Here is a 12,429-nt window from a genome sequence, read left to right as displayed (position 1 = left end):
GCTCAAAGGACCTCCACCATAAAATTGTCTCTCTATGGTTTGTGAGGAATGTCACTGGTAATTGATTATATTTGTTTTCCATTAAATCTCGTAGATTTCTGGTAATCTTACAATAACATCACTCTCATGCATTTGCTTTCTGAAATGCCATTCTGAGTAGAAGAAAAAGATAGAAGTATAGTCACAACACCCAGAATTGCTATAATAATAGGTATATCCAGAAGAATATTTCTCATTTGTGAATATCATCAGTTATGTGTTTCCAAAACTATAACAGTTTGAGCACCACTGACTCAGTTGGTAACATGTTATGTCTGATTTAAAGACACTGTCAATTCCCATAGTCAAAAGTGTATACATATAGAACAAAAAAAATGAACAAATACCAACTTCCTGTCCTCTGAGATTTATGCTGTAGAGCAAGCAACGTTATCAAGGACTGATAAGTCATGTATTCATGGATGACAGCATGTGTAATCACAAAATCACTGCTATTAATAATTTTAATTCCTGGAGATTTTGCTGTGTAACACCTACTGTACTTGGCCTAGTGTGGATAAATAACTTGGCTCTATAGTGATGGTAGTTAAGTCCAGGGCTTACTCTAAATCATGTGTGTATGTTTTTCTCACATGGCACTGAAATACATACGCTCCATTTACAAATCAAACTTACATCTAATTTTTGATCAATGACAAAGACAATAAAATGGAGGCAAAGAAATTGGAAAGGGTTGAGTAGGGGACTGTGGCAGTTAGGATGCTGATTTGATTATCAATAACCCATTCCCTCATATAATCCCCTCCTCTTGAGTATGGATGGGATCTGTGAACATGACAGGGTATCTCACTCTACAGTTGATTAACTTAAGGTTAATCAAAAGTCGAGCTGTCTGGTTTGGAAGGTGAGCCTTTCTGAAGAAGACTTCCATCAGGGAGGAAGGGCTGAAGAATGTTTTTCCCTCCCTTTTCTGAAAGGTTAATGCATCAAAACCTTATTCATAGGAGAGAGGGAAATAGGGAGCTACAGGCAATTGCAGAGGGGTAGTAAATTATTTTTAGGGGAAATGAATGGGCCCAAAGAACAGACAATGGCCTGGGACAAAATTCTTCTATGCTTTATGCATAAAGTTTGGTTTTCTGTCCTTTCCTCTAGTGGTTAATACTTACTGGTTAATGATATTTCATAATTGCTTTCCTTCTGGGAAGAGAATTTCCATTAGTCAGGTAAGGGAACCGCAGAGAAAGCCTTTCCAGTACTAAGAGAAAGGGAATCTAAGAGGACTGAGTCATGCGGTGGAATGTGCCTTTAATCCCAGTGACTTTGGAGGCTAGATCAGGAGGATTGAAAATTAAAGGACAGCCTCAGCATCTTTATTTTTCATAAAAAAGCAAAAGGGGCTGGGGATGTAGCTCAGTGGTAAAGCACCCCTGAGTTCAATTCCCAGCACCAAACATAAATAAATAAATAAGGCTGAGAGACCAAGGATAGGGGTAAGATCAGAAAGAACTGAGTTCTGAAGTTGTTTTCCAGTTCCACATTTCCAGGTTCGTTTTCTGAACCCCAATGGCTATTAAGGAAAATAATTACTCTGATTCTTAGGAAAATGGTAATGAAGAGCTTATTCAGGAAGACTTAAGAGAGATAGGATTGACCTCTGAATACAAGGACAACTGGAGGTTTATGCCAATGAGCAGACAGATTGGCTCAATGAATGAACAATTCCTAAAATGAGAATCAGGGAGGGAAGATTCTTGTTAAAGAGGTCTACCAGTAATTTTTTCTAAAAGGAGGTCAAAGACTGAGCCATCAAAGATGGAAGATGAAGAACTAGGTCATATGCCAAAGTTGAGGGACAGTCTTTAAATAGACAACAGAAATCTTGTCAAAACTGGAATGAGAAAGGAAGAACTTATAATCCCACTACCATGGTCTAGTCAAGAAAGGGGCTTAAAGAACACAGAGTAAAGTTTGGTCAATGAGAAACTCAAATGTTTGTCAGTCCAGAGACCTGTAGTCCTTGCAGAAGTAAACTGCGACATGACAGAGAGAATGTGGAAGGGACAACATGGGAAAGACCTAAGGACTAACTCTAAAACAGAGTGGTCGCTGCCCTGGCACAAGTGAGGAAATGTAACAGCAATGTTTCTACTCATCCAGGGAGAATTTTTAGAGAAGGGGGAATTCAGAAATCAATGCCACATAGGGCTCTGAAATATGATAAATATATGGCAATTTATAAGTTGGCATGTGCGAAATATTACCTACTCAGTAATATTCTCAATATAGTGCTGAAATGCTAAAATTTCAGAATAAAATTGAAAAAAAAGAAGGGGAGAGCAAGCTTAATTAGTTAGTAAGAAAATAGTGACTTGGACATATAGGAATAGAGTGTTCCTCTAGAAAACCTGAATAGAATTTAGAGTAACTATATGAGAAAGTGGTATGAAATCTAAGTCTAGCTATGTTCAATAATTTGTCACTTTTACTTTATTTGACATGACAAATGTACTGATGTCTTGATGAGATGTTCATACAGAAAATAATACCTCTTTGTGACCAAAAATTTACATCTTAAATTTATTTCTCCTCTGGGCTAAAAAGTAAAAATAACACCTCCTGCCTGTCTTCCAGGGGTTGCTGGATTCTCACAGTCTTTCCTTTTCTGATTCTGAAGACTCAATGAAGGTGCCCCGAACCACATCAAAACAAAATCTAATAGAGACTGTGACATGGACATTGGCATTAAATTGTAAAGGGAAATAGGATATCACACCCGAGCCAGGGTCATGGAAAATATGTAGCCAGCAGATTTATTAAATGAAGACATCACATGAAAATGAAATACTCCCATGAAATGAAATACTATATAGACATTTCAAATTTTGTTCTCAAAATGCTTAATGACTTCAGCAAACTTCACTCATAGGTTAAATGGAAAAGTGGTATCTCAGTCTGAGGGCTATTTTGTTTTAAAAAATTTAGACAAAAGACATGAAAAAAGTAGGCCACCATTTAAGTAGTTAGTATTTTGGGGTAGTGGGATTATGTGTGTGATTATAATTTTCATGTATTTTTGCACTTAAGTATTTATATGTCCTTACTGTTCAATAGCACCAAATTTAAGTGAATTTTGTTACCTTTAGAATCAGGAAAAAATAAAGCTGGGAAAATTGAGCTTTGTAGCAGAATATTAGAATTTAAAATGACCTAAATGGTCTACATAAAATAAACAAAACGCAATCATTGAATCCTTTCTGATTTTCAGATGCCCTGATTCTAAGTTCACACAGGGACATGTGCAAAGACAGATGTTCTTTGGCATTTAGCCAATGCCCATCTTTCACCATGAATCATAAATGAAACATTACTCAGTCTCTCAGCTATAAAAAGTGGTGGCCAAATCAGATGAGCTTTATGATCTTTCCCAACTATAATGTTTTATAATTCCACATTTTGTGATTCACTGGTATAGAGTTCTTGCAGATTTCAGATTTTTCAGCTGGTTAGAAGTTTTATTTCGTTTAAAAAATACAAACTCAAAGCATGCAGTCTTAGAATCTATTTTATACCATGAAAGAGCTAGGATGAAAGCAGAGAAAGACAGTCTAGAATGGTATTGAGAACGCCAGGGACTGGATCCAGATCACCTGTGGTTGAATCATGTCACTGTCATTTATTAGGTGTGTGGCTGGGGGCAGGATACTTAACCTCTCTGTGCTTTAACTTTTTCATCTACGCATGAGAACACTAAATGCTAAAGTCAAAGAGATGGGGTGAAAATTAAATTAATTAAGACACGACAAGCTCTTAGAAGAACATATGGCATATATTCAATAAATACTAGCCATTATTATTTTCCTTACTTGCTTAAGCAGGAAGGATAAAATGAGTCAAATGAAAAACGTAGCTCATGGGGATTGAAGCAATTTATCTTGCATTAGAAAAGGACGAGCAGGGACATCTAAAATTTCTCAGTTAAAGCAACCTTATTAACTTGCATGATTGCTTCCCCTCTAAAACTTGGCGTTTTACCTTTAGAGAAGTACAGAGGAAAAATTAAGGGGGCATATTGCTGAAAATGATAAAATAGCTCTAAGATTCTAGTTGGAGGTAAGAAGGGTTCTGCTCATAACATTGCATTTCAATTCTTTACCTTTCCTTCAAGGCTGCACTCAAATGCCATTTTCTCTGTGAAACTTTTCTATTCATCAAAAATGGTTGTCCCCATTTTGTCCCATGTCTTCCTTTGTGTTAGCACATATGACACTTTTCATAGAATTATGTTTCAAAGAAAGCATAAAAATATATTTTTGAATAAAATCCTCTAATTTATTTACTAAATATTTCATGATTTATACTATGCTCAAAGTTCTAAGCACTTTGTAAATATCCCCTCATTTAATCCTTGTGTAAGGTTGCACTATCCAGTCATAATTCTTCCCATCTGTGCTTGCGCACTTGTTTGTAATGTGACTTTGCCTGCCTCCCCAGTGTATTTCTACACCCCCTTGAACCCTCATTGCTCTTGTAATCTGTTTCCATATAGAATGTAACAGAAGTGACATTTCCTGTGTTGAGAGTTGAGCTTGCAAGAGGTCTTGCAGCTTCCCTCATTCTCTTGCCACCTTGATATTGTCATGTAAAGTGACCTAAGCAGGCTTCTTGTAGAAAAATGACCACAGGAAGAGACAGGTCAGCCAAAAACTAGCACCACCTACCAGAAATGTGAGTGAAATTCTTAGATTATTTATATCGCCAGGAAAATCACCAGATGACTATAACTGCATGAGACATTCAAGCAAGAGCAGCAGAAGGATCACATAACTGATGGAGCCGGTAGGTCTGGGAGGTCTATTTGTAGCAAAGGCTAATTAACACATTTTGTATGACATTAATATGAACTAGCTCTAACACAATTTCCATCTTACAAATGAATGTGCCCTATGCTATTCAAGTAGTGAAAATGAAGAGTCTTAACATGAAATCTCTTTGTACACACGTGACCAAATGCACAAGTACATTTTATTCCAAGGTGCACTGTTTTAGTCAGTTTTGCACCATTGTGACTAACATACCTGATGAGAACAACTTATAAGAAGAAAAGTTTATTTTAGGACCATGATTTCAGAGTTCCAATCCATGGATGGCTGACTTCATTACTCTGAGCATGAGGGGAGGCAGAACCTCATGCTGGAAGGGCATGGTGGAGGAAAGATGCTCAGCTTATGGCAGTTGGAAAACAGAGATAGAGAGTAAGAGAGGAGCCAGGGACAAGATATAGTCCAAGAGCTACCACCAGGGACCTACTTCCTCTCGCCATGCCCTACCAGCCTATAGTTAGCACTATTAGGCCATTCAATTATTAATCCATCTAATGGGTTAACTCACCCATGAGATCATAGCTGTGATCATTGCCTAAAGCCCCACCCCGGATCCTTTCTGCACTGGGAATCATGCATCCAAAACATGAGCTTTTCAAGGGATATTTTAAGATGAAAATGATGTATGCACCCAGTAGAATGTCTGGGTGGTAACATTCAATATTTATCACAAACGCATCCTTGGGGGTGTATCACTCAGTCTTTGTTTAATATTTTATCCCCATTCTTTACAAATGACATCATTCACGCTTCTTATTTATATTTCTTCATTGTCCATTTCATGTCACAAAATATAACAACAGACACCTTCATAGCCATTCCCAGTAGTGACAATAAAGATGAAATACTGAAAGGAAATGAATTTTTCTGTCTGCTTTCTCCTTTATATTTTGATTCAGTATCTAGGGACTTTGGTGACAACCACCTTAAAATGTGACAACTTGTGAAAGGATCAGATAGTCTGGTAAAAAGAGACAGAGACAAAAAGATAGGCTATAGATTCAGGGGTAAGGGTTTTTAACACAAGTGTGTAGCAGGAAAAGAAAGATTACACAGTAGATAAGCACTGTAAAATTATGTTTCTGACCTTCACGGAAAGATTTTAGAAATTCTGCCTTACATTAATTCATATGTATATGTATGCATACATATACATAAATTATATGCATATATGTATATATATTCATATACATGAATACACACACATATATACACAAACATATCTCTATTGCTTGAATAAGACATATGGTAGCTATTTTATTTCATATCCAAGAGGAAACTTTGGATGATTTGTGAACCTTGAGTGCTGATAAGAGTTCAGACACTTTTGATTTATAATTAAATGAATAAATATCACAAATCCCTAGCACACTAAATATCAGGACTCCTGACCTATTCAGATGCTAATGTCTCATTGAAGTTTCTGTCCATTGCCTTAGGAAAATAGAGCTTATGGGAGAATCATGAATGCCAGCCCCGGGTGGCTGAACTTTAAGAACCAATGCAAACACCAGGAAGGCAAGATCTATTTAAGTAGAGAGGATGTGCCCAATGGAAAATATAAATATAAATGTGCTATTCTTCCTTCCTCTCCCCTCTCCTCCCACAGCTGTGTCTGTTGGGATGTTTGAGGAAAGAAAGAAGCCTGTCAATTTAGCAAAATGAGTTCACTGTCAAACTGCAGCAAAAGTAAAAAAAAACAAAATAATAGTAGTTTAAAATAGTTTTAAGGCACAAAGTTTTCACATTCCACACAGGACCTCTGCTGCTCTTGGTCAAACTTAATTTTAGATGTTGAGGGATACATAAGACACCTATATATTAACTTTTATTATGGTCTCTTTCATGCTAAGAGACTGAGAAACTTAAGGGTAGAAGAAGGAAGATCAGAATAGGAAAGAAGCAGACAGCACATTATAATGGAAGTTGGACCCAATATATTCAAGAAGGTGAAGAATAAGGTTCACACTTTTTATTATTTCTTTCCTGTCTTTTTTTTCCTCTTGGTGCAGAAAGACCTTAATGATGGACACATTTAAATTCTAGGATCTGGATTTAAAATGTAATAGATTCATTGCTGTTACACTGAGTAAAAATAATGCATATATTACTGCCTATTCAACTATAGGTACAAAATGATCTGAATTTAGATTAATATTGCTAATGCTACTAAATGTAATTTGTCTTATAATGTCCTCCCTTGATAATAGTTTTATTACAAAGAAGATAGAAAAAATTTGACTCAAATTTTAGGGTTCTCATTTATGCATTCTCTCCTATGGTATTTAACTAATTTAAGAAATAGCATGAAAATGAATATGAGAACTAAAAAATAATATAGGCTTTGTTATTCCAACATATGATAAAGATATACTTTAAGCCTAGATCCAAAGTAGCATTGCCTCTATTCCTTCCTCATCCTTCTAAAAATTGTACCTCATTTAGATTATGGGACTCACCTGGGAAGACGTAGGTTTCAAGATAAACTCTGAACAATAGTAACAAGCTATTTGGAGAGAATGAGAGGGAAGAGACAAACCAGCACTGCTTTTTAAATCAGTTATTCATCATATCGAGTCCCATAGCATCAGTAGGATGAGGGACAACTCTTCTGCTGAGAAGGCTTGAGTGTGAGGAATTCAGAAGGGGCTACAAATACTTTTATACTTTCCTCTCTGGAGTGGAACAGAAGTCTTCAGCAAATATGAATATGGAGCCATAAAAACCCCTCCCATCTCTATTATTAGAAGTGATAGGAATTTCTAGTTTCAACTCAAATATGACTATAAAACAAATGACCAAACTAAGTTCATAAAAGTCTTCAATTTTCTACTCAAGTCCACCATTGATTGCCTTAATAACACACGGTTAATGGGATTTTGTATTGTCAATGTATGAAAGAGGAAGGAGAAACAAAGGGAGCAAGCAAGCAAATAGAAAAGAGTAAGGAAAGATGGAGGTCAGAAAGGAAGGAACAGAGGGAGGAAGGGAGAGAGTCATGAAAAGTTACTATAATTCCAAAATAGAAAAGCAGGGAATTTGAGAGAGTATAATGAGATCTAACCCATCCATTGAAGAATTAAAGGAGACTATTTAATATTTTTTAAAAAATCAGTAAGATAGTGCCAAAGCAAAAAACTGTACTAAAGCCAAATGGGTAAGGAATAGTTTCTTCAGGCCATTGCAATAGGGGAGGAAGATGAGGCTCAGTCTGAACTTATCTCCCCCGAAACACAAGGCTGTTGACAGTTTTAAGAGATAGAAGAGGTGAGGGATATTTTTCTTCTTCTTCAAATCATGTAGTTTTAGAACCTGGATAAAATCTTTATCAAAAGTTAACTACCAATTCCATCTAGGTTGTGATGTTCTTCACAAACTAGAAAAATCAAACTTAAAATTCATCTGGAAGCACCAAAGACCCCAAATATTTAAAGCAATCTTGAGAAAAGGAATAATTATGGAGGCATGAAAATACCCGATCTCAAGACATGCTATAGAGCTGTAGTAACCACACAGCATTATACTGATGTAAAAACAGACACACAAAACATTGGAACAGAACAAGGGAACTAGAAATGAACCTACGGATCTACAGTCAACTGATTGTTGACATAGGTGCCAAACACATACATTGGAGAAAGGATGACCTGGTCAACAAAAGGTGCCGGGAAATATGGACACACAACTTCTGTGTCAAACCTGGACCCCTTGATTCAGGTGATGATTTTCTAGATAATACCATAAAAACAAAGGGAAAAAAAAGCAAAAATTGATAAATGGGATCACATTGAACTAAAAAGTTTCTGCACAGTAAAGAAAACCTACAGAATAGGGGAAAATATTTGATCTGACACAGACTTAATATTCAGAATACATTAGCAACTTAAAAATTCTAACAATAAGAAAACAAGTGATCCATTTAAAAATGGGAAAATGATCTGAATAGAATGATATGATCAAAAGAAGAAATGCAAATGGAAAACAAATGTATGCAAAAATGCTCAATATCATGTAGCTATCAGAAAAATAGGATCAAAACTGCCATGAGATACCATCTTACCCAAGCCAAAAAAAAAAAAAAAACCCAAAGACTGATAAGTATGCATAGGTAAAGGAACTCACACACTGTTGGTGAAAATGTAAATTAGTATAGCCATTGTTAAGGTTTGGATATGAGGTGTTCCCCCAAATCTCCTGTGTTAACACAAGAACAGTATGGTATATATACAAGAAAGTTCAGAGATAAAATGATCAAATCATGAGAGCTCTATCAGTCCATTCTAGTTTGAATGGACTGACTGGGTGGTAACTCTAGGCAGGTGGGGCATGACTGAAGATGGTGGGTCACTGGGAACATGCCCTGGAAGGGCACACCTTCCCTGAGGCCCCTGGCCCTTTCCCTGGCTCTCTCTTCTTCCTTGTTGCCATGTGGGGAGCAGCTTTCTTCTGCTGGGCTCTTTCACCCATCATGTACTTACTGCCTTTCCAGAGCAAAGGAGTCAGCCATCTATGGACTGAGACCTCTGAAAACCCGAGCCTGAAATAAACTTTTCCTCATCTAAGACTTTCTTGTCACGTTTTTTTTTTTTTTTTTTTCACAGCAATGCGAAATCTGACTGATAGAGCAATTAAAAAAAAACTATCATATGAGGTTCTTCAAAAAACTACCAAAGGATCCACCAATTCCACTCCTAGGAATATATCCAAAGGAAATGAAATCAGCATGCAAAATAGATATTTGCATACCCACTATTATTGCTGTACAATTCACAGTAGCTAAGATATGTAATCAGCCTAGAAGCTCGTCAACAGATAAATGAATAAACTAAAGTATGTGTTATATATATACATAAATATATTTATGTATATTATATTAATGAATAAAGAAATTAGACATTACAGTTTATTTATTAATTTGTTGATAGAGAAAATATAGTATATATACACTGTATATATATTAACAAATAAAGAAAATACAGTATACATTTAGAAAAATGCACTATATATACACACACACATATATATACATACACACACTCACACATATGTATGTATATGCATGCTTGATGGGAATATAGGCTGGTACATATATATGCAAAATGAAATATTATTCAACCATGAAGAAAAATTAAAATCCTGCTATTTTCAGTGAAATGAATGGAACTGGACAATATCATGTTAAATGAAATACACCAGACATAGTAAGACAAGCACCACATACCACATTTTCTCTCATATTTGAAAACTGAAAAAAAAAAAGAAAAGAAAAGAAAAGTCAATCTGAAAGTAGAATAGTGATACTAACAATTAGGAAGGGTGTGTGGTAAGGTGGTGGGGAAAAGGAGGATAGAGGAAGAGTGGATAGATATGATCAGTGCCCACTGTATACATGTATGGAAATAGCACTCTGAACCTCACTAATGTGATACATATCAAATATGTTAATTAGAAAAACAAATAGTGAGTGCTACTACCCCAACCCCATACACAGAAACGAGGAGATAGGGGCACTCTCTTACTTGGGAATTCTATCTTAAAGAGATAATTTAAAAGACACTTCCAGGTTGAAAAAAATGAGAAAAAGTTTTTAAAAAGATGTACATCTCAACAAGGCAGAAAGTGGGTTTGTAATTACAATTTTCACTAAAGTAAGTGCTTTGGGGAGGTCAGAGGCCTAAAGTCAGGAGGTAGACTGTCTAGGGTTTAATCAATCTGAGGTGAACATTAAGGTCCATTCTGGTCAATCTCATAAACAAGAATTTCCGAGGAGAGAGAACACTTAAAAAATCTGATTAATCAAATGCTAATGGTCCAAATTAAGCAGAAGAAGGAGCTAGCTGGAGGGTAAATAAGGCTGCTCAGTAAGCTTATCTGAAGAACACAGGTTTACAAAGAACAAATGTGTGAAGACACCCAAAAGTAGATAGCCTAGAGTGAGTATTAAAGGATAATATCATGAAACAGTGTCAGAATATGAAAAGCAACAATGTGCCAAAATTTTAGAGAGCCTTGACTCAGAACTAATGTTTTTGGCTACATACATTTTATAAGAGTGAGAAGAAAACCCAAAATGATTTTAAATGATTTTTAAAATAAAATAATTTATTCTGGTTATTCATATGAAAGAAAGCAGGGAAACAACTGTTGGATATTGTACTATTAGCAGGAAGAAAGAAGGTTCACCTAACCTTAGAAATCTTCACTGAAGTGATTGATAACAGGAAATGCTGACACAAACACCATTAAAAAGAAACTAGGCCTTAACAAGGAAGACTACCATGAAGTTGACTCAAATATTTAGAGTTTCAGACTACAGATCCAGTTTCCAAAAGTCATTCTAAGACTCAACTGCTCAATACATAGAACTTGCAGATTGCAAAAGCTAGGCTGGTATCTTTGAGAAATCAAGAGAAATAAGGGGTACATTAGAATTTTTCTTTTAATTTAAAAGTTATACAAGAAGGAACTTTCTTTAAAATATTATGATCCAAGCTCATACTTTTATATGGTTCAAATTCACCCCTGATATTTATTTCAGTTGAGTAGTTGAAATGACTAGTGATTTTACCCATGTACTAAAAGAATCAACTTCATTTTGTTTTGTTTTGTTTTTTTTCAAGTTAAAATTTACAATGATTCCAAATATAAGTCTGTTTTTAAAAGGACAGAGATAAGTTACAGATGTCGTCTGACTTCTCATAGAAAATACTCTCATAGAAATTCTTTTCATGGGGGCTGGGGAGATAGCTCAGTCAGTAGAGTGCTTGCCTTGTAAGCACAAGGCCCTGGGTTTGATCCCCAGCAGCCCCCCCCCCCCAAAAAAAAAAGAAATTCTTTTCATTTATTGTGCAATGTGCATGAAATACATAATACATACATATATGATCTATGATTTACCAGAAAGAGTTAATGACCATTTATTTATGAGTTAAAAACTTAAAATAATTATGATAAAATGTCTATTTTTAGACATCTAGTGATATTTTACTGGTTTTACAAGTAATAAAAGACAAACCATATCCAAATATTTGCAATCATCTTCATGTTACTACTACATTATACCACAAGCAAATCTGAGAACTAGCTATCAATGATTTATTTAATAGTTTAGGATTTCTCTCTCATAAGCAATGAACTGGGTATTAGATAGGTAAAAGCTGATTTCAGAATTTCATTCTTTCTTGTTTCTTATTTTATCATCTCAGAAAACAAACTGGCTAACTAAACCCTGGTCAGTTCTCTTCCATTATCAAAATATACTCTCCAGAAAAACTCTGATATTAATAATTTACATTAATTTTAAATTTAATTTCTTGTCACCTCTAAATATAATTGCATTAATACAGTTGTTTCCTTCAGGTTTCCTAACACCATGAGAGCAGGTTAAATGTTGTAGTACGGATCCTTAATTTACTTACTCTTATGTTGATTGCTAATTTAGTTACTCTTCCAATTATCAAGTCAATAGGCATTCAATAGGTCTGCATATATCAAGAAGTTCTAAAAAATTTTAGACTCTATACAATTCCACTGATCCAGCTAAATA

The sequence above is a fragment of the Sciurus carolinensis genome, chromosome 10 (genome assembly GCF_902686445.1).
Source record: "Sciurus carolinensis chromosome 10, mSciCar1.2, whole genome shotgun sequence".
NCBI classification, from domain to species: domain Eukaryota; kingdom Metazoa; phylum Chordata; class Mammalia; order Rodentia; family Sciuridae; genus Sciurus; species Sciurus carolinensis.
This window is presented reverse-complemented; position numbering follows the sequence as displayed.